Genomic DNA, 23,388 nt, shown 5'->3' with positions numbered 1-23,388 from the left:
TTGAATTTGCCCAGAATTGTCCTTTAACCATGTTTTTAGAGGGCGGGGCGTTTCCTTGCACCATTCTCTTGATGCATCATGTACACATCACACAACTCCCAACACATGTTTGGTGCTCTTTATGCTTTAATTGCATTGACAGTGAAGGAGCAACAGGAAAGCTGGAGTGTGTGTGTGTGTGTGTGTGTGTGTGTGAGAGACCGGCCACTGTCGTCAGGACAAAGCCTCAGAGGAATGCACGCTGCAAGCTGAGCCAGTGGCACACCAGCATGTGTAAAGTTAAACCAAAAGGCGGTCAACAGATCAATGTGTTTGTGCATTTGATGCAGGAGAAACTACTGTATATGGGATGTTGACAACAAATACAGCTGTTAGTGCTGTGTCTGTTCAACAGAGGAGCTGCTGCGTCATTACAGCCTCTCTGTGGCTTTGTGGATTTATTGTTGCAGAAATAAGAGAATCATCTGGTTTGTTTTTCTTTACATCCTGTTTATTTGTCAGAGCTGGCCTGTGGGCCATCAGCTGAAAAGGTCAGGCATCTTTATTTCTATAGTAGATTTCATATTTAAAGTGCTTTACAGAGCAATAAAGTATAAAATATAAAAAAGAAAAGTAAATGTGATTTCTGATTGAGTCATTTAGAATTCACAATTTAAAACAGCAAAAGACTAGACAGACATGCAAGCAGTAGTCGAGTTGAGGGGGGATGGGGGGGGATGGCATCCCCCCTGAAATAAAAACGATCAAAATCATCCCCCCTGTAAAAATGCCATCCCCCCTCTCCATCCCCTTTTTACATGAAATGTTGGACATAACTATAATTATATTCAGGCTGTCGCCTGGCCTGGGCATTCCCGGCTCTAGCCCCGAACATTTCTTATATAGCCCAGGTCCAGGATGTTTTCTCAGACGGAGTTAAACAGAAGCGCACATTAACTGAGAAGGTAGTTTTGTAATTTCCCGGTCACAGTGAATGCAACACAGGCACGACGCCACGACCAATCAGAGAGAAGTGTTGTAGAAGCGAGAATCCTCCTCCGTGTTTTATTGGTTAACAGCCAGGTAACCAAGGTGACAATCTGAACTCTAGCGATAGATAGTGTTCCGAGCGGTTCCGAATCACGGAAAAGGGGAGAAGTTTCTGCAATCGTGGTGACTCGCGCCAGCAGGGGCAGACCGCCGGTGGGTCAGTGGACCGGCCCGGTCCGGCGTGGAGCTGCAAGTGACCCGCTGACGTTAGTGTGTTTACATTTTTCTAACGTCTATGAGCGCGAGGAGTGACTATTCTCGGTCAGAGTTTTGTTTTTGCTCTCCAGCCACAGCTCCACACTAGACCAGTTCTGAGTTCACTTTCATTCTTGTCATTACAATGAAAGGAAGTTTAGTCAGTAGGCCTACTAAATGGGCTTTTTAAAATGTTTTATCTGAAGCAATGTTGCCTCTCCCTTTATTTTCTCCTCAGAGTACACCAGAATGCCTTATTTATGTGTTAAAAATCCCAAAAAATTTCTGGGGGGAGTGCCCCCAGACCCCCCCTACAGTGCTGTATAAAGATGGCAAATCAATGAAAGCCCAGCTGAGTTGGTACTATTGGAGGAGCTCCATAATAATAATAAAATATATATATTTATATATAATTTAGAATTGTATAATATAATTTACATGAATTACACTAACCCCCCCCCCCCCCCCTTTTTTTTTAATAAGGTGAAAAAAATTGACCATCCCCCCTGAATTTTTTTTACAACTCGACTACTGCATGCAAGGATTCAAAGATTTTTAAATAAGATAGTAGTCATTACTAGATGGAGTAGGCAGTGTAAAAAGGAACAAATTTAGCTTTTGTATTATTTCATATAATTTGTTCTTATAGAAGCATACAGAGGTCAGACAGGAAGAAACAGACCCTGAATCAGTCACAGAGTCATAAGATCAGGGGTTTGATCCCCAGCTCCTCTGCATGTTGAAGTGAAACATACTCAGCCTCAAATGGTGTCAGGGTTAGGATTAGACTGGTTTGGACTGGTTTGGAACAGCTCAGCTCAGTCACCAGCAGTGACCCTCAAACTGCCATGAACCATTAAACATCTCCGTGGTGACAAGGCTGTCACAGAGGAAACACATGTGACCCACCCATGCAGCCAAATCTGTCTCTGCAGAACCGTGTGACGCTCCCTCCATGAAGCAGAGCCATGGCTCACATGTTCTCCTTCACCCACACCTCCTCCATGTTTCCTCTTGACATGTTCAATCTGATAAACTGAAATCTATCATCAAATCACTGTGAGGTCTAAACTTTCATCACTCAGTCCACTCCACTAGTGACAACCTGCTGCCAGTGACCTCACTGCTGCACACTGCAACCAAAACAGTCACATACTTAAAACTACACATGGTCATATTCATACCAGTGCTTGGTCATTACGTTGTGTTGTACTGGGTTTAGAAGTAGCCTATTGAATGCATTAAAGGGATAGTTCACCCAAAATTCAAATTTCACTCATTATCTACTCACCCTCATGTCGACTAAGAGCTGTGAGAATTTTCAGAGTCCTCCGTTCCTTCTCTGAGTTACGGGGGGGTCCGCGCAGGAGTATTTGTCCATATAATGGTTGTCAATGGATACTAACTTTCTTCGTCCAAAAAGACACACCAAAAAACATCCAAATACCTCCATACTGCTTGTCTGTAATGTCCCTCTTGTATTGAAGCCCCGACATGAGAAATTGTTCCGTAAAAAATTAAATAAGTCTATATTTTAAGCTTGTTTGTAGCGGAAGCTCCCAGTGTCTTGGTTCACTGCTCTTCCTGTGTCTCGTGATTTGCACTGACCAGCGGAACAATTTCTCATGTCGGGGCTCGACATGAGGGTGAGTAGATAATGTGAAATTTGAATATTGGGTGAACTATCCCTTTAACCTTTTACTCAGTTAATAGGCCTACTGTATATTTCTAATGGGGCTTTTAGCATGACATTTTCACCAGATGTTGGTATAGTGTTGTGGTCAAGACCACCTAACCCAAGACTGAGTCATAGGGATGTGAATCTTTGGGTGGCTCACGATTCGAATCGATTCCGATTTTTAGGGTCACGATTAAATTCAAAATCGATTTTCGATTCAACCGATTCGATTCACAAATCGATTCGATTCAACCGATTCTTGATTTTATTTTTGCGATTTTAAGTTTGCTTTATTAACACCAGACCATGTGAAAAAGTTGAATGATGATGATGTCTACAGACTATTATATCAGAAGCCATATTTCCCCCAAAAAATGCACATCACATGTTTCAGATTTATTCAGCAGCAATATATTTGAACCATTTTAAAGTAAACTGCTACATGAAGCTGATTTTATAGGCTACTCTCTTTTCAAAAGCCTGGACTGAAGGGATGTGAATATTTGGGTGTCTCTATTCGATTCAAAATCAGTTCTCATGCACATGCACATAGACATGTATCACCTGTAACCAACAAAGGCGCTGCTAAAAAAAAAAAAAAAACGGCACTCCACTCTCACGCCAGCTCACCTGCAGCCTGTCTGCAGCGCCACAGAGGAGCTGTCAGAGGAGCTGCTGCTGCTGGTCCTCTCTCTTCAGCCTGCTGTTTGGCTGCACTTTGTATGAGTTTAAAAAAGTGAAGATCTAACGTCACCTGAGCACCGATCAGCTGATCCAGAGCGCAGTGGATGTGGCTGCTCAGCTGGAGCGCGTGTGTGTTTAACGGGGGAAAAAAAAACAAAAAAAAGCAGTGATCGTCCTCTCTCCTCAATAGAAGGTCGGTTGCTGATGGGCACATGCCTAGTCACAGACATTCAATAGAGCATTTAAATCAGATCAGTTAACGTTTGTAGGCGGTTAACGAGCGTCTTTTAGCACCATGGCGTGCTGCAGCGCTGTGTACGGCGCTGGGAGGGCGCGTATTGAGACGGAGGAAACTGAATAAAAAATCGATTTTTGAAGATTATGAATCGATTCAGAATCTTAGAGAATAAGAATCTCGATTTTTACATGAATCGATTTTTTCCGCAACAGAGGAGGGATCCCTCACCCAGGACGGACAGACGTGCAATAGATGTTGTTACAGACAAGAAAACAGCAGGGTGTCCCATTTCTACGAAGGAGTATTAGGGCCAGCCCAAAAAAAAAAAAAATCCAGCGCAAGGGAAAAAAGCAAGCAAAAAAAAATCCGGCACAAGAAAAAAAGAAAAAGTCAGGTAAAAAAAAAAAAAAATTTGGCATGAGAAAAAAAAAGTCAGGCAAAAAAAAAAAAAAAAATCTGGCACAAGAAAAAAAAAAAATCCAGGGAAAAAAACAACAAACTGCAGAGGCTTGACCAAAGCGACAAGCGATTGTCGGCTCAATGACAGCAGCAGAGTGACAGACAGGCTGCCAAACTCTGCAGCGCCATAAAAGTGAACAATAAAGCCGATTAACTTTGTCTCAATGCCGGAGTATGACAATGAAAACAAGAAAACTTAAGCAGTAGGCCTACTTCAGAATCGGCACACGAATCACTTCCGTGTCCCACCCCTGCTGCAAGGGTCAATAATCGGACCAAAATTATTTATTTTATATATCAATGATATATGCAATGTCTCAAATATGTTTAACTGTGTGGTTTTTGCTGATGATAGGGTTAGAATGTCTTCTGTGCTGGGAAGAACCTCCATCAACTTTTGAAGGTTGTCTCGGGAGAGCTAGAAAAGCTCAAGTTGTGGTTTGATGTTAACAAATTATCTTTAAATATTAAAAAAACCAGATATATGATTTTTGGAAAGCGGGATAAACATCTAGATATACAGACGGAAGTAGAAATTGACGGAGTTAAGCTTGAAAGAGTATATGAGAATATATTTTTAGGTGTGATCATTGACCACAACTTGTGCTGGAAGCCTCACATTAAATATGTTAGGTCCAAGCTTTCACGCACAATAGGTATTTTATGTAAGACAAGACATATACTTAATTATAAATCGTTATACTCACTGTACTGTACTCTTGTTCTTCCTTATCTGACCTATTGTGCCGAAGTTTGGGGTAATACATATAAAAGCACCTTACACACGATATGTGTCATGCAGAAGCGTGCAATAAGAATAGTGCATAATGTGGGGTACCATGAACATACCAATGTATTGTTCTTAAAATCAAGAGCATTGAAATTTAGAGATCTAGTGGACTGCAAAACTGCACAATTTTTGTATAAAGCAAAGCACAATCTACTTCCAGGAAAAATCCAAAAAATGTTTGGGGAAAGAGAGGGAGGGTACAACCTAAGAGGGAGAGGGAAGTTAAAGCAACCTTTTGCTCGTACCACGTTGAAAAGTATGTGCATATCTGTCTGTGGAGTGAAACTTTGGAATAGCTTACCAGAAGATATTAAAGATAGTAAAAATGTTGCCCATATAAAAACAATCTTTAAAAATAATATTTTTGAAAAGTACAGAAGTGAAAATGTAGAGAGCAACAAAGGGAAATAATTAACTTAATTTTGCAACAAACACGAAGTTTTCTTGTTTGTTTGATTCGGACTGTTTTTTTAGCATATAGGATTGATATGGGATTGTAATATAACCTAGGAAATTTAGACCTGTTTTGTTTTTGAGTTGTGAAGGTTTGTGGATATAGGATGGTCGGTGGGGGACGTACTGTGTAGGTGTATGTATGTGTGTGACGTGTATGTATATGCGCCATTCCGATCAGACTGCTTATGGTTTTTAATAATGAAATGAGAAATGAGGGTGCGGCAGCTATAAGCTTTGCTTCAGCCGCAACCCTTTTCGACCAGCTGTATAGTATTTGTTACTACCTTGAATTTGTTCTGTTGAAATTTTGATGCTGTGATCGAAATAAACACTCATTCATTCAACGTACAGCAATCAGCAATGCATGTTCTTCATTGCCGTCCCCCATATCTATGGCTGCCCCCCCAAAATAAACAGACACACACAATCATTTATAAGTTACATAGAGACGTTATATGAGCTAACGTTTAGCGTGATTAAACATGACTGGAGACACCTCTGTGACTAGACCACCGCTGGTCTCTGCCTCCTCCTGTAGTATTTACAAAGACAAATACTATACAGGATAGGCCTATCTCCTCTCCTCCTCTCCTGTAGTATTTGTAGTATTTACAAATACTACTACAAGAGCCTATAGTTTTTTGGTTTTTTTTGCCTGTTTTTTGTTTTTTCTTGTGCCGGATTTTTTTTTTTTCCTGTGCTGGATTTTTTTTTTGGCTGTTTTTTTTTTTTTTTTGGCTGGCCCTAATATTCCTTTGTACATTTCACATATGAAATTACAAATATTTTAATGATTTTATACCTGTTCTATATATGTGAATAAAGATGATGATGATGATGAGGCTACTGAAGGTGTTTGTTCAGAGAATCAGCTGTGAGGCAGAGATCAGCTAATGGGGGGGGGGGCAGCGTGTGTAATGGTCCTGAACGCAGCACTCAGTGTGGATCTGAGAGGCATCATGTGCTCCTGCACCGACCGAGGAGAGTGGTCTTCATCACCTCTTCATCACACACCTGGGGAGGGGAGCAGCCCCTCCACAGAGGCAGAGGACAGTAACAGATGTGCCCCCCCCCCCCCCCCACCCCTCACTGCACCGCTCCACAATGGAACGTGTCTGTCTGCTCTAATGAGGGTGAACACTTTCCCTCACCGTCCACGGCCCATTTCTCAGCCGTGTCAGTGTCACAGCTCCAGACTTCATCCGTCACACAGCGGGGGCCATAGGGCTCCCAGGCCCCCATCCATCACTGCTGCAGCACTAACACAATTTATACACACAGCCACAATCGGCCTCATAGAAGCCCAATCAGCAGGGACTGGAGACAGAGTGATGGTCGCTCACATAAACAGACATTGAAGTAAGAGACCTACAACAAAGATGTCTGGTCATCTCTCTGTTTCCTCTGCTGAGCAGTTTGGACCAATTATTATTATTATTCAATTTCCAACTAAAATTATTCAGAGACATTATATTTCCCCAACACATTAAAGGGATAGTAGCATTTTTTTAAAGTGGGGTTGTATGATCTACAAATAGCCCCTAAGTACTTTAATTGCAGTAGAAGACTCTGCACTCCTCCCGTTAGCAACGCCAGCCCATAATAGCCCTGCCCAGAGATTTACAACATACAGTGTTGTGAACAGACCCAAAGAAACTGCCTATTTTCACGGCCTAAAAGAGGTTTTACCTGAAAAAAAATACAGTTCCATTGTTCGCTATAAGTGCAGGAAAAACACAGTTTTTATTTGGAGCTAACCAACTCACGTATCCCTCTGCCCAGGGTTAGCGCCCGCCGATCAGCAGTTGGTTAGGTCCAAATAAAAACTGTGTTTTTCCTGCACTTTGAGGGGCTGGAAAAAATTATATTATAGCGAACAATGGAACTGTGTTTTTTTTTCACATAAAACCTCTTTTAGGCCGTGAAAATAGGCCGTTTCTTTGGGTCTGTTCGTCTTCTACTGCAATTAAAGTACTTAGGGACTATTTGTAGATCATACAACCCCACTTTTAAAAAATGCTACTATCCCTTTAACAATACAAACAGCATTTTTTCCTAATTCTGAGCTTTAAATTCACTTCACCAGTTTGTGTTTGTGTCATCATAACAAGCCTACATTTATCTAAAGTGTCATTTTTAGAGCTTTTTAAGAATGTTTTGTGGACACACCAGAGGGAGAGAAGAATGAAGGTATAAAAAAAAGCCACAATGTGGTAAATTCTGTCCAATAATCAATCAGCTTCACTACATCGTGTGTCTGAAACAGATTCACGATTCATTTCCATCATGATCCGTCTGAACAAAGAGCGACTTCATGGATGTGACGCCGCGGCTGCGCTCCGAGGCCGGACCCTGTGGACTCAGAGCCTCACTCTGGTCAAACCCTCATCCACACACCAAGCTCTGGTGACAGAGGGCCGGGTGACAGGAGCTTCATGCAGCACAGCAAGACACTAAGTGACGCACACACACACACACACACACACACACACACACACACATGCCACTCCAACACAGATACACAAGCCCTGACAGAAGCACAGAGCCCGCAAAACAAAGGAGGGGTTCTCCACCCAAAAACATCTTCTCCACGATGTTGCAGCAGGTGAGCTGATGATCCACCTGCTGCACACAAACACACACACAAGCTCCATGGAAACACTGCTGATGGAGCAGACCAACACAATCCTCTCACATCAGAAATCACTCAATGCAACTGACCAGACACAAACAGAGATGTGATTCATGAGCAGAATGATCACAGCAGAATCCCTGGCTGTCTGAGGCCGCTCCACCAGACTGTTTGATCTGATACTGATACCAGCTTTTAATCAGATGAGTTTCTATTCAAAAAATAATAATAAAGTAGGACAGATAGAGAGAGAGGGGAGGGGGGCCCTGGTAGGTTTTGTTATTCATGTAGAGAGCTCGGGGTGGGTGTGATAGAAGTGGTGGGGAGGTCAAAATGGGTCACACCAGAGCAGCCGACCCCCCCGCCCCCCCCCCTGCAGCCAGCCCTGCTGCTGCGGGTGTTTGCACACAATGATTTTGGAGGTGGTTTGTCTTGGAGCATTGTCCAAGCCGGGTCCTGATCCTGATCCTGATCCCTGACCGCGCTGCGGCCGCAGCTCAAATCAAAGCACTTACTTCTCCAGAGAGATTCCAGCTGTCAGAGCGGATCAGGTCCCGGATCAGGTCCCGGCTCAGGTCCCGGGGCGCTGCGGGGAAGTGTCGTCTCCTCTGTTTGTTGTCTGTCAGGATTATTGTCCCATTGGCGGATCGGCTCCGTCACACTCTACGGAGTAAAAGCTTTTTTTCCATTGAGGCCAGAGACGGAGGTGAAATGCTGCTCCGCTCCTATCAGAGGTCGTCGCTGGAGCCCGACTCTGATTGGCTGGGAGCGGCCTGTGGGCGGCGCCGCGGCGGCCCTACCCCCCTGATCAGAGAGCTGGAGGAAAACAACTGGAGACAAGTAGAACACCTGCACCTCGGAGGATCTGTGTGTTGATCTGACTGGAGCAGGAAGTCTCTGGTGTTGGTCAGTAGGCTACAGACCTGAGGAAGCACAGACACATTTTCTTCTGTGCTGCCAAATAAGGTGAAATTTGTTCAGTTTTCATCTAGTTAACATAACAGTCCTTTGGTTAGCCCTTGTATGTGGATAAAAACTTCAATTAGTAGAAAGCATGTCAGCTGTGATCAACAACTTAATAGAATGTAAAAAAAAATAAAAAAAATCTGTTTAAAATAACAATAAATAAAACAAAATGAAATATAGCAATTAGCTGTATAAATACAGCACCAGGGTCCAGCAGCAAAATAGTTAAGGACTGGATAAAGGAGATGTTTTCAGAAAGTTATGTGCTGATTTAAATATTGATCTGTTGAATCCTAATAAGCACAACATGATTGATGTATTCACCAATACAATGTATAGTATGAGCATAAAAAAATAACCAGCCAGTGCAATCAATAACATACTCACCGATGACAATGAAAACAATACAGTGAGGGGACGATTAATGAGCAACATCAGTGTCCAACTGTCATTTTCTACAATTTATGATGGAAACTACAAGAGAAACGAGGTTAAAAAAAAAAAAAAAATTAAAACGATAAAAACTCAGTTACAGAAGAGTGAGGACCGATGCATTTATTGCATTAGAGAAGTCACACAAAAATAGGACATTGTGTGTAATGAAAATTATATTGATAATGTATGAAGCATTTTTCACATCATTATATAATTAAAAAAAATAATAATAAAAGTCTAAAACAAGTTACCAAAAAAACAAAAATGCACACATCAACCATGGGTCACAAAGGGATACAAAATACATTTAAAAATAAAAATACACTTAAACACAGAAAGAGTTTGAAGAAACAAAGAGGCTGAACATGAATATAAAACAAATATAAAAACAAGTTAACCAAAATTATAAGGGGATGTGGGAAGGAATTTGAATTACAACAACAAAAACCAATACTAATGGAATATGGGACATATTACAGTAAATTATCAAAAATGGTTCAAGACAACAGACAAATGTAAAAATGATATGATAGTGTGGGGAAAAGTCATGAAGTATTTCAGAGTCACTGCATCTGTTACTTCCATAACAGTACATTTCCAAACAAAATGAAATTAACTAACAATGTGACTGCTGCTGAAACTGGGAATAGACACCACACATTACACGTCTGTTTCTTTACTTCCACAATTCTCCAAAATGCAAGAAAATGTATTATCTATAAAAACAGAGTAAAATTCATAAATAAACAAAAATGACTTCTTGATACAGAGGTATGGTGTGCTGTGGATGGTGTTTTTGGTTTTTAGCCAAACATGGCGCTTGGAGTACAAACCAAAAAGTTCAATCTTCGTCTCATCTGACCTTTTTCCACATGGCAACAGAATCATCTAGGTATTTTAATTATTTATTTTTTTGACCCAGCTGGGATGTGGCTGCTGCTGCAGACTCAGCAGTGACAATTACAACAATTAAAGCAGATATCAGTGGAATGTTTTTGTTAATATAAGTCCTAAATAGTCCTATTTTCCGTCAGCAATCACTTACATGAAGTATTTCAGCCTAAACACGAGTCTCTCCGTCACTCTGCTCTGCTGTAACCCGAGGAGAAAATTTTCCTTGTGGGATACAAGTGTTATCCAATGAGGGGAGAGAACGGCATGAAGGGCTGTGTGTGCAGCCAAGGGATGCGCGTGAATGTGGTGACGTAGCACGAGGACCAATTGATGCCTGACAAGGGCGGGGGCTGCTAACTCATGGTGCGTTCAAGGAAACTCGTACTTTGTGTTTTTCCTTCCTGTGAAGTCACACCAGTTCGATCTGGTACGAGTTCACGGGTCGGAAGTTACGAGTGGCCGTTATAGGGAACTTTCACAGACAACAGGACGGTAAAAACACGAGCTACGGGTTACCTGGAACGCTACCAAGTCGTAGTTGTGACTTGAAGCTGTAACTTACGGTTTCAAAAGCCTGCCTTGAACACAGCATTAGCCGAAACGGCCGTGCCGCTGTTATCTGCTTTAAACACTGGAAGACAGAAACATGAATTTGAATATGCAGTGTTAGACACTGAGCTGAGAGGAAGCTAGTGAAGAATTACAGCTGCATGAAGGTGAAGACAGACACCACACCCACCTCCCCTGTTCCTATGTCACTTCTGGTCATGTGCAATCTGTTTTCAGATTCGAAAGAATTAGAAAAACTGTTCTGTCTTTGGAACAAACATATCAAAACACTTCTTCTAAAACTTCTTAAAGGTACAGTATAGTATGTAGGAATTCCCCCCATCTAGCGGTGCGGTTGCATATCTGAACGTATTCTTAATGTTGCATTCATGTGAAATGGGGCAGACGTCAGACAGACAACAGACGCTGCATGTAACAGGATAAACAAGCCTCTATGTAAACAAGTGGTCCGCCAGCACGAGGCAAAACAATACAGGTGACAATATGTTGTCATGGTGATGTGGTATTGTTTTACCGTCTTTCTCTGGTGGAGTAAAATGACATCCGGTTGGTTTGCCGACGGCCGTCTGTCTGACTGCACCTGAATGCAACACCAGTGCCTCCGTCCTTCCTCACACTACACAGTGGTGACAGTTTTAACAGGCCGAGCCCACAGCTCCGCTCAGTTTCTGTGGTTACCTACGGTCACGCTGCCACTCAACGTAAAAAATGGCGATGCAACATGGCCGCCTCGGTTCGGTGCGTCGCCCACTTATGTATTTGTAACAACTTGTAACAACTCATTCTAAGGTACCAGAAAGCTTTCATTTGTATGCGGGTGAGATTCCACTAAAGTGAAATACGTATTTATGAAAGACATATTTGATTTTTGCTCATAAAAAGCCAAATAAGTTACATACTGGGGCTTTAAGATGTGAAAAACACATATCTGAGGCCAAGATGCCTCATGTGGTGTCCACCCTCCTCCAACAGCCTAAAAACAAACCAAACTGTCACTCAAGTAGAAAGACATGAAGCTGAAAGGAAAAGATCAAAGCAGCTGAAATGTGAATGAGGTAAAAGAGTGTGAGAGAATAAATTCAGTTCAAACGACATGTTACAGGTCAGAGCAGTTCAGTAATGTGTGTGTACATCACCTGCTGTGATGTACACTAAATCATGGGCAGATGAAACACACAGCCTGAGGACACATGGAGAAGAATGTGCCGACATCAGACAGAGGTTTGAGATGTGTTGAGAGGATCAACAGGAAGAAACTGATGTAAACCTGCAATGATTTAATGTCTGTGCTGACAGATGGAAGGAAGGTCTCCAGTCTGCAGCACATCAGTGTGAAGAGATCCAGCCTCTGCATGCCTCTGTTTCTATCATTATCCATGCATTATCATTTGTTAGAGCTGGGTGTAACTAAATCCTGGTTTAAAAACCTAAGTGTGTAACATTTGCCTCTTGGGATGTCCCAATCAAAACAATAGCAAAAGAGAGTGGGTGATTTGATGGAGCATGGTAGTTGTTGTGCTGGGTTCCTCCCAGTTTGGATGTCTTCAGTGTCAGTTCAGGGACTCAAACAGACACGCTTCAGAGACGCTGTACTGAGGACGGGGCTGGGAGCTGAGATTACTGCTGACTTTTGTTGTGTTGCTCTGAAAACGTCAGGAGCAGCCGTTCAGAAGACAGGACAGGAAAGTGCATGAGCTAAAACTACATATGACATGACAACGTACTGTTACTGTGAGTTAAATCACAGACTCCTCTGGTTTGAGAGTTGTTATTAGACAGTTTAATGTGGGACAGTTAGACACTATAACTTTCACTGTATTGTTAATGTAACAATACTTGCATCCAGTATGTGATTGGTGTGCATCTGTAAATGGAGCACCTGTACAGACTCTTCTGTTCTCCGTGATCAAGTAAATAAACTCCTTCAGCATAAGACATACAGGACTCTGGTACTTCTTCTTCTTCACCGGCATCACCACAAATTCCTCCCTAACACAGTCCAGGTCCTGTCCAGGTCCAGTCCAGGTCCAGTCCAGGTCCAGTCCAGGTCCAGTGATCTTCTCAGCTGGTACCATTGTCCTTTTTGCTAATCAATCTGTTCTATGTCTGGGGTCTGCTCATAATTCCAATATCTAATCATTCCGGAAAAATACCCATTTAATTCAACTGGGGGCTGTATTTTCCTAACATTTTAGGTCTAAAAGAAGGAATCTGCAGATTTTCAGTTTAATGTCTCCTGTTTTGCAGTAGTTGTCTGTCCCCGCATCGCCACGGTAGCGATGAATGGGATCGGATTGAAGTTCTGCTGCTTAAGGTGCGTTCACACCGGACCTTTTATTTTTGTCGCTGACGCTCGTGTTGCTCCAAAAAAATTGCTCTGTCACTCAGCTGCAGTCGCTTGTCAGTTTGGAACGATACAACAGATCGCTCTGATGACGTAATTTAAGCGATTCCATTCGCTCTTTTCTTCCCGTTTGTATCTGTCCAGCACGGCTGACATTGTACCTGCTGCTGCTGTTTACCAGTTGTGAAAGTCCCACAAGCGCCGTACAACATCAAGCCGGCTTTGCTCTGCCGGACCGGCGGAGTTGTATATCACATTTCCATGATTTCAGTAGTTGTCATACACATAGATTACGGCAGCCAATCAAAGCTGAACGACAAGCGACTGACGGCCGGAGAGTTGGGATTTCTCATCTCGCTCGGAGCCCCAGCGATTTTTCACCTGAGCGATTAAACGCTCAATCGCTCGTTTGCATTGATTTAACATGAAACTCGTCGCCAGCTAGAAAAACAAACGGTCCGGTGTGAACGCAGCTTTAGGCTGTTTACATCCCTCAAAGCCACAGACAGCGTCAGATGGCTACTCAAACATGCACCCAGAAGTTTTTTTTTTTTTTTGTATTTTATTTATAAATTTTCAATATAATAAACGAGACAACAGACAAACTGTGACATTATAAAAAACACATCACTAGCTCAAGAGAAAATACACATAGACAAATAGACAGAGAGAAAAAAAAGAAGATAATAATAATAATAATAATAATAAACTTTATTTATATAGCACCTTTCAAATATAGGAAAGAATAAAAGGGCCCTGCTCAGAAACAGTATACCTTGACATACAGAACGTACCAGGTATTACATAAAATTCAAAAACATGGGGTTATGTTGACAAAGATGTATGAGAGTTAAGTATTACTTTTAGGTCATTCTTGACACAGATGTAGAAGAAATGGTTGCCACATCCTATCAAAGGTTGCAGAGCTGAGAGATACATTGTGTCGAATCCTTTCCATATGCAACAAATTAGTGATTTCTGAAAGCCAGGCCTTAAAGGAAGGTGCCTCATCACTTTTCCAATGAGATAAGATGTTCCTTTTTGCAATGACCATTCCATATTGTATAGTTTTACGGTGCAAGTTGGTGAGCATAGAAAGGTGTCGAGAGCCACCTAGAATTGCGGTGAGAGGATCTGGAGAAATATTACAGTTATATCTCACACAGGCTTCGCCCTCTACTGGACTCTATGGGTATATCTCTCCTCCAATCGCGTACGCGCGATGGCCCACTGAAATTTGCATGTACGTAGCCGGCCAGTATGGCGTGCCTACCTTTCCCGCCCTTTAGCGGGCTATATAAGCAGATGCACCGCCAGCTGCCCTCATTCCTTTTACTTTCAGCGTCGGCGAGTGCCCACTGTCACATTAGCTCCAAGGATGGAGTCGCCGCTTCAGGAACAACGCCTCTGCCGGCCTGCCCTAACGGCATCATCGCCTCGGCAGACCCACATCTTCTCTGCTTCGAGTGTCTCGGGAGGAAGCACGCCACCGCCGGGCTGGAGAAGCGACGGCAGGAGGAGGACGCCGCTCCAGCGTTCACCACCTCCACGCCGCCTGATGAAGCTTCGCCGCCCAGACCCGCCTCAGCCTCTGCTGTAGACTCGCCGCCGCTACGAGACGAGGAGGATGAACTCTCCCTCTCCGACGGCTCGACGGTGTTTGGCGCCGCTTCTATCAAGCTCGACTTCCCGTAAGTCATGACGACTGCAGCGGAGTGTGTCGGGCTTCCCCTGCCCCCCCCACTGCACCCGAAGCCGGTGAGCCGCCTCCGCGTGTGCAGGGTGAGACGGAGACTGTGTTCCCCGGTGTGCCCCCGCTCGAAGACGCTCTGGCTGCGCTCATTATCCCGCACTCAGCCGGCTGGTCAGGGCACAGAAAGCCACTACCACCGCTGCCGCAGGATAAGGACACGCTGGAATATTTTGACAAGATATTCCAGCTGGGCGCGCAACTAGCAGCAGTAGCAAACAACCTAGGTGTGCTGGGCGTAGCAGCGGCGGCTTCACTCCCGCGCGACGCCCCCCCTTCCCCTGACACTATGGAGTATCTCGGCCGGACCATCGGTCAGATGAACAAGACAGGGAGTTGCTACTGCTGCCGGACGAGTGATGTCACTGTCGGTCGTCGGCTCTCGCCACGTCTGGCTAGGTCTCACCGCCCTCCCCAGAAGGGACCGAGAGGATCTTCTGGCTGCACCGGTCTCTACTGACGGTCTCTTTGGCTCCCTCACTACGGTGACGCAGCGGCTAAAGAGGCTGGAGGAGGAAAAGGCGCAGCTGTTGGTGCTCGAGGCCCTCACAAGGGACCCCTATGAGCCTTTGGAACGCTCCTCCTTAAAGGTGTTGTCGTTCAAGACAGCGTTGCTTCTTGCTCTGACGTCAACCAAGAGAGTGAGAATTGTGTGCCCTGTCAGTCCACCCGAGTTGCTTACTCCTTCGCGGGGACCGCAGTGGTGCCATCCTTAAACCGAACCCCTCCTTTCTTCCTAAGAACTTAAGGAGCTCATTTCGGTCCAGAATCATCCAGTTGGAGGCTTTTCACCCTCCCCCTCATGAGGATTCGAGGGAGGCGAAACTGCAGCTATGCCCTGTGCGTGCGTTGACATACTATGTCGACCGAACAGCCACTGTCAGGAACACCAACCAGTTGTTTGTGTGTTATGGTGACGGGACGGCTGGCAGAGCCCTGTCCAAGAAACGCTTGGCGAGGTGGCTGTGTGAATGCATCCTCTCAGCCTACAGTCAAGCGGGTCGAGAGCCGCCCACTGTGGTCCGGGCGCACTCCACAAGAAGTGTGGCGACGTCTACGGCCCTGTTCAGTGGTGCGAGTGTTGAGGACATATGTACGGCGGCATCGTGGTCTTCACCCTGCCCGTTCATAAGGTTCTATCTCTTGGATGTATCAGGCTCCTTCTCCAGGTCTGTGCTCACTGTAGGGTCACAGGACATGTGAGAGGAAGGATGTGTCAAGTGTTTTAAATACTTGATCCCCACAGGGTGTCATGCACCTGCATTGGACTGTGCTCTGCTAGGACACTGTCAATGAGGTGCGCAGGAGGTCTAGGGTTGAGACCCCTGCGAGGTTAGACCACAACTTCACCCAGCCTAGCCAGGTGCTGCTAACTGGGATGAAGTTGGACCCGTTATCATTCCATACGGTGGTTAAGATTAATAAAGTGGTGACTGGGTCTTGGTACCTAACCGGTAGCTGGTGTGGTCAGTGGGCGGAGCCTCTCCCGCGGCAGGAGTACATAAATCTGGCTTCGCCTACTGTACCCATAGAGTCCAGTAGAGGGCGAAGCCTGTGTGAGAAATAACGAAGGTTACGATATTGTAACCCTAGTTATATTAACACAGGCGGAGCCCTCTACTTAGGGCCCTGCTGCTCTTTCGTCTTACGCTGAAGTTTTGGTGGAATGAGGGCAGCTGGCGGTGCATCTGCTTATATAGCCCGCTAAAGGGTGGGAAAGGTAGGCACGCCATAGTGGCCGGCTACGTACATGCAAATTTCAGTGGGCCATCGCGCGTACGCGATTGGAGGAGAGATATACCCATAGAGTCCAGTAGAGGGCTCCGCCTGTGTTAATATAACTAGGGTTACAATAACGTAACCTTCGTTATATACCTCAGAAAAACATTTGAAAATGTCATACCAGAATTGATTTAATTTGGGACAAAACCAAAATAGATAGCCCAGAGTTTATTAACTCTTGACTTGCTTGAAGTAAAAAATTTTTCCCACAGACAGCGTCAGATAGCGACTCAAACATGCAACCAGAAGTTTATTTACTTCAAGCAAGTCAAGAGTTGATATTCCTGTGTTTATGACACAAACGGGAGCTTCCGACTGCACCTGAACACACCGAGCGTCAACTTGGGTCTCGCGCGAGACTCCGGGAGACTTTGAATTAGATCTAGTTTTACAAACATGTCGGCTTGCTTGAAGTAAATAAACTTCTGGGTGCATGTTTGAGTCGCCATCTGACGCTGTCTGTGGCTTTGAGGGATGGAAACAGCCTAAGCAGCGGAACTTGCATCCGCTCCCATTTATCGCTGCCGTGGCGATGCGGGGACAGACACAACTATCGCAAAACAGGAGACATTAAACTGAAAATCTTCAGATTCCTTCTTTTAGACCTAAATGTTAGGAAAATACAGCCAGGAGTTGAATTTGCCCGGAATTGTCCTTTAACTCTGGTGCAAGTTGTGTGCAAATGACACGCTGGGGTCCCGGGTTGTTTGGGGAGCTCTCCGCGGTGCTGACCGGCCCCCGGTGGGTTATGGGATGTGGGTTAGGGGTTAGGTGGAGGGTAAGGGTTACAGTTCAAAACATTGAGATTTGGGAACAAGTGACGTCGGAACAGTGGGATGTCGAAACATTGAGAATTTGGAACAATGGGATGTCAGAATTATGACATGGCACCCTATGTCTGACAGATCTGAGAAAGACAAGAGTACCCGTATGCAGGGACAAGGGCGCCGCCATTAGCCCAGCTGATCCATACCGGAAGTCACGACCGGAAGTTGCTCTTCTTCATGTGTATCATTTCTATGTAGATAAAAAAAATAACTCAGTAACTCAATGGTCCATAATAAAATATTGTTTTAATATTGTTTATCTTAGTTACAACATGATTGAGCTAACTAAATATTTTTTTGCATGGATCGTTTATTAAGTTATTGAGTTATTAAAAAACGCTGCTAACGGCTAACGGCTAGCGCCGCTCCTGCTGACAGCAGACCAGGAGAGAGAGAGAGAAAAAATAAATGAAATGTCGTTGGTGGGTGCTTTGGTTAGGGTTAGGCAATGAAGAAAGGAGTTGGTTAAGTTTAGTAAAAAGAGCAGGTAGAGGCTAGACAGGCCAGAGAGAGAGGGGGGGTTCTTAGAATAACATAGAAATAATATACACGAAGAAGAGCAACTTCCGGTCATGACTTCCGGTATGGATCAGCTGGGCTAATGGCGGCGCCCTGGTCCCTGCACACAGGTCCCTCTCGAAACTCACAGCAGACAATGTTCAGAAAAAGAACATCTGACACACTTGAACAAGACAAACAACAGCAGACAGCCAACAGGAAAAACATTCAACACTAAAACAGTGATATACAGCAGTGTTGTTTTTGGCAGGCATTTTAGATTTAGTCTTAGTCTTTTTGACGAAAATACTTATTAGTTTTAGTCAATTTTAGTCATTTCTATATGTGATACTTTTAGTCTAGTTTTAGTCGACGAAAATTCAAAAAGGTTTTAGTCTAGTTTTAGTCAGTTTTAGTAAAAAAAAAAAAAGAAAAAAGTATTTTAACAAATTAATTCAATAAAGGAATGGTTTTACACATAATGTTTCCACCCAATGGCAAATACTTTATGGTCTAAGGATTATGCATTAGCCTACACACACATAAAGTGGTAACAGTAGTGCGTTCAGTTTTTTTTCTGCTGGATTATATTTATAATACGTCCATATATCTTCTGGTCGAGTGACGGCAGGTGTGTTGAGCAGAATGTGCGCTGCTGCATGCCAGGTGGTGGTGTGACCACACAAGGATGGGATGCAGCAGCGTTGCAGATACTTGTTGATTTTTAATTGACAGGTTATACGCACAGTAAGCAGAAATGTCATGCATTTTGAACGTCTGACCATCCACCCGTCAGTGCCGCGGAGCGGCTGCACCGCGGTCACCGGAGCAGCTGATCACTGCCTGCTGCTCTCTGCCACTCTAATCACAAGCACCGGGCGGCGGGCGCACCGCGGCTCGTCTCAGCAGCGTTGTTCTGTTGTTGACGGAGCCGTTGCTAAATCATGTGAAGCTTAGAGTAATGACAATCCATAATATGGAATTTAGAGGCGATCGCAGCCCGACCACTAACATTTACGTCCGTTCTCGTCTCGTCAACAAAAACTCACACACGTCTCGTCATGTTTTCGTCATCAGAGAGCCATGTTTATCTCGTCACCGTCTCGTTATCGTCATGAAAAAAAGGGGCGTCAATGAAATAATTTCGTCATCGTCATCGTTAACGAAAACAACACTGATATACAGCACTGTGCAAACATTTTAGCCACTTCAGATTCTTATCCATTATACAGTACCATTTCAACTCTTCTTAACATTTCCATGTTTCCCACATTCTGTGTCATAAACTATAAACTGTTTTCTTGTCTGTAACAATATCTGTTGCACGTCTGTCCGTCCTGGGTGAGGGATCCCTCCTCTGTTGCTCACCCTGAGGTTTCTCCTGGTTTTCCCTGTTAAAAGGGTTTTCCAGGGAGTTTTTCCTCAGTGGATGTGAGGGTCTAAGGGCAGAGGATGTTATGATGCCATGTAAAGACCTTTAAGACAAACTGTTTGTAAAAACGGGCTATACAAATAAAATTGCCTTGCCTTGTCATCCAAGAGGCCTCTGATCGGTCCCACATTTACTCTGCAGCAAGACAATGACCCAAACATTAGAGCCATGTCAAAAATACCTTTTTGAATTGACAAGAAGAAGACTGATGGCGCTTTCACACCTAATAGTCCGGACCAAGGTCCGAACTTAATTTTTTTTTTTTGTTACATTGTTTCCATATAGTCCAGTAAAGTTCGCTTTCACACTGCTATTATGACAGCGGACTAAAGGATCTACCGACGTCATGACGGATGAGCGTGCGTCTGACGTTAGCGCATAGAAAGTGCTCTGAAAAGAATAAAATAAAAATATGTGTAAAAAAAAAAAGAAAAAATATAGCCTACTGCTGGAAAGCACACTGTGGTCTGTAATCGCGGTGCAGAAGAGTGAGTTTAGAGCTGATGAAAGGAGAGAAAAAAGAGGGTTGTGCCGCGGCGAAATGCTCTCATTGATCAGAGTGGCAGAGATCAGCGATCAGCTGTTTTGTGTAGTGGAGGGGAACACACACACGCTATGCGCACACACGCGCGATCCTCCTGTCAGATGCGGCTGCATCTCTCCAGGTCACTTGTGTGTGTGTGAGTGTGAGAGAAATAAAAGCTCTGACTTGCTGGGGCAGACGTTGTTATGTGTCACCCGCTGATCCGTCTTTTTCAGACTTTTTTCGGCGGAAAAAATATATATTCGGGTCATTATATAAAAAAATAGGCTTGCATGTATCGTTTGGAGATTTATATTAAACACTCTCCTGTTTAATTCCGTGTAAACGTTTACAAGTGTAGCCTACACTGACACACCCATCCCTCTGACCAAATCTGGATATAATATGATCTCCTCCTCTCCCCAAGTGTTGCCGCGGCTCCTCTTTCCTTTTTTTTCTGTTTATTTACTTTTTTCGGCACGAGCGCATCTGACGATATTTCCTGTATTTGGTCTGATAGTTCGAACCTTCCAAAAAAATGCTTTCACACTACGCAGCAGCGGACCTTGGTCCAGGATAGTCCGGACCGAGACCACGTCCTGAGGCTGGACCAAAGACTCGGTCTTTAGTCCGGACAGCTTTCACACCTGTCAATTTGATCCGAACTATCTGGAAAGTCCGAAAGTCCGGACCAAACGAGGTAGGTGTGAAAGCCCCCTGAGTTTCTTTGGGATTACATGAAGAGACAGAAGAACTATAGTTCTCCAAGATGCTTCAACAAGCTGCCAGTCAAGAACCTGGGAAAACTGTGGTCACACCAGATGATGGTTTCTTCTGTTGACTGAACTTTGGGTAAAGTTAATCCATAAATAAAGACTATTCATGAAAGTAGCTTATTATAGTGCCTAAAACCTTTGCACAGTACTGTACATGGGGAGAGGTTCTGGGAAATACTGCGTATAAAGAAACACAGGGTTACCTAAGTGGAACACCAGGGGCAGGGAAGGTGTGAGAAAGGAAGGGAGCAGATGGCTGCTGTTCACTGAGTGTCTGCAGCAGATTCCTCCGTGTCACAGATATCCTCCAGCCTGTCAGATGACCATCTACATCCACAGGATGAGACATCTACATAACACTTAAGTGCTGATGTGTAATCCTGAGACCAGATCTCCTGCAGATGCTTCTATGGGGAGATTTCAAGCATGACTGGATTCCACTTGAAGTTCAGCCGTCTTCCATAATTACAAGGTAGTTTGCCGTGGGGATCAGGTAGCAGCTAATGACTGAGTGAGGATGGCACAGTGAAGTGGCCTCCACACAGGGAGCGCTCTGCTGCAGATTAAAGCAGCAGAGAGAGAGAGCTGACAGGTTCATGACCTCAATGAACCTGTAAAAACACATGCAGTCCTGTGTTCAACAGGACCAGGTCAAGACCTGAATTTAGAACTGAGACGTTCTCTGATAAAATGACCAAACACATGAATGAGAGACAAAAGACCGAGAGAGAAAGTTAGAGGAGACAGGTTATTTTTCTTTTTTGAGAGAGAGAACCACAATCTGAAGTCAAAACCTGATCAACTGATCCAAACTGACCTACTCTCCACCAGCTGAGCCTCTCTCACACAGCCTCTGTCCTCAGTCTTTTCCTTTTATTTAGGCTACTTCAACTCCAGAACGTAACAGACCTTTATCAGAGGCGGGTCTTCATGTCACATTGATATTTTTATTATTATTGATCTTCAGATAATTTGATCTACAAGTGGATAGAAACATGTTTCTAACTCTCTCTACTTGATACACAGAGTTGGTCCTAGTTGGAGGATGCAGCTTCCTCACCAACGTGTATTCAGTCTGATTTTTAATAATCTGACCCCAAAGCAACAAAAGCTTTAAAGTAATTCCTTCTGTCTTGAACATTGCTGTATGGGGGAGTTGATGGACTTAAAGGAGAATTCCGGTCATTTTTGACCCCTAAATCATTGTCCTGATGGTCACCCGGTGTTGGGGGGAGCAAAAAACATGACTGAAATTGATGCAGGCAAACTGGAGTTACACCATGGCTACCCGGCGCTAGCGATAGCCACAACGCTAACCTATGGGGGCAATTCTTTCAACCACAACAAACACTCAAAAAACAATCAAATATCTCTGGTACATGACTGGAATCCTTAGAGACACCACTGAACTCATATAGTGAAGAGTATAAACAGTATAAACTTTGTGTTTTTGCATGTAGTCACTCACCTCAGACAGCCGAACTCTGGAGCATCCTGGGAAGACATTACTATTCGATCGCAGAGCGCCTGCTCTCCCCGCCACAGAAACAAACACTTTTTCCTTGTTGTGATGATTTCTTTATGTAATGGTTTAAAAGTGCTGTTAAAACTGCTAAAACAAGGGTTTATAAACTCACATGCGTTTCTAAAAACAGTAAAAGGAAGAATGGTATAACAATGATTTAATTCATTAAAGTACATGGTTAAAAACACATCAGTAATGATAAAGGTTTAAGAAAAGTGGATTAAGGTTAAATTCCAGGTGATCTGCTGATCAAGTGATCCATTATCTATTGCTTTGGTCTATGAGACAGACGAGTATAGAGTCACAAGTTATAAGTGTGTAAAACACAAGTAATTATCTATTTTATTTTAGAAAAGCTCTCTTAATATTATTTATGTTGTTTCTAAAGTGTTTCATCTTATAAATTGTGTTTCTGAAAGCTAATCCTAAAATCACCTCGGGTGTTCGGGATTCGATTGCTTTTGCCTGAGCTGAGACGGTAGAGCTCGTCCATTACAACACTGGACGTGACTGACGATACATTGTGTCTGTGTGTATTCATTATTATTCCCCTTTACAGGTAAGAAAAGTGAACATAAGCAGCTGTAACATGTGTTTATATGTTTTATGTGTCACGAAACATGAGTAGGGAGTACAATAACAGAGTTTATACAACAAGTAGTTCCGACCAAGCAATCTGATTGGTCAATAAGACATTTAGAACGTGCTCAAATCAGCATTACAGCACGGCTGACTCATCACTGAAAATATTACTTCGCCATGTCATGTTGTTTACACATCTCCATGGCAACATGGACTTTTCCCCCTTTTATTTTGAAAAACGTCATTTATTACTCGTGAAAATAAATTACAAACTACACTGACCTCCTGTAGGTTGTTCCTGACAGCTGCCAAAGTCACATTTA

The 23,388-nt window shown here is 43.7% G+C and overlaps 2 protein-coding genes across 2 annotated transcripts in view; one reads left to right on the top strand and one right to left on the bottom strand.

Moving 5' to 3' along the window:
- Positions 1–8,853, bottom strand: part of lypd6 (LY6/PLAUR domain containing 6) — a 64,834-nt gene extending 55,981 nt beyond the window's left edge. Inside the window, exon 1 of the mRNA XM_085765775.1 lies at positions 8,677–8,853. The gene's annotated coding sequence lies outside the window, so the exon portion shown is untranslated. The remainder of the gene's footprint in view (positions 1–8,676) is intronic.
- Positions 1–23,388, top strand: part of arglu1a (arginine and glutamate rich 1a) — a 420,179-nt gene that overhangs the window by 6,862 nt on the left and 389,929 nt on the right. The window lies entirely within an intron of this gene.

The sequence above is a fragment of the Trachurus japonicus genome, chromosome 21 (genome assembly GCF_045865225.1).
Source record: "Trachurus japonicus isolate A0001 chromosome 21, Traja_1.0".
NCBI lineage: Eukaryota > Metazoa > Chordata > Actinopteri > Carangiformes > Carangidae > Trachurus > Trachurus japonicus.
This window is presented reverse-complemented; position numbering and strand designations above follow the sequence as displayed.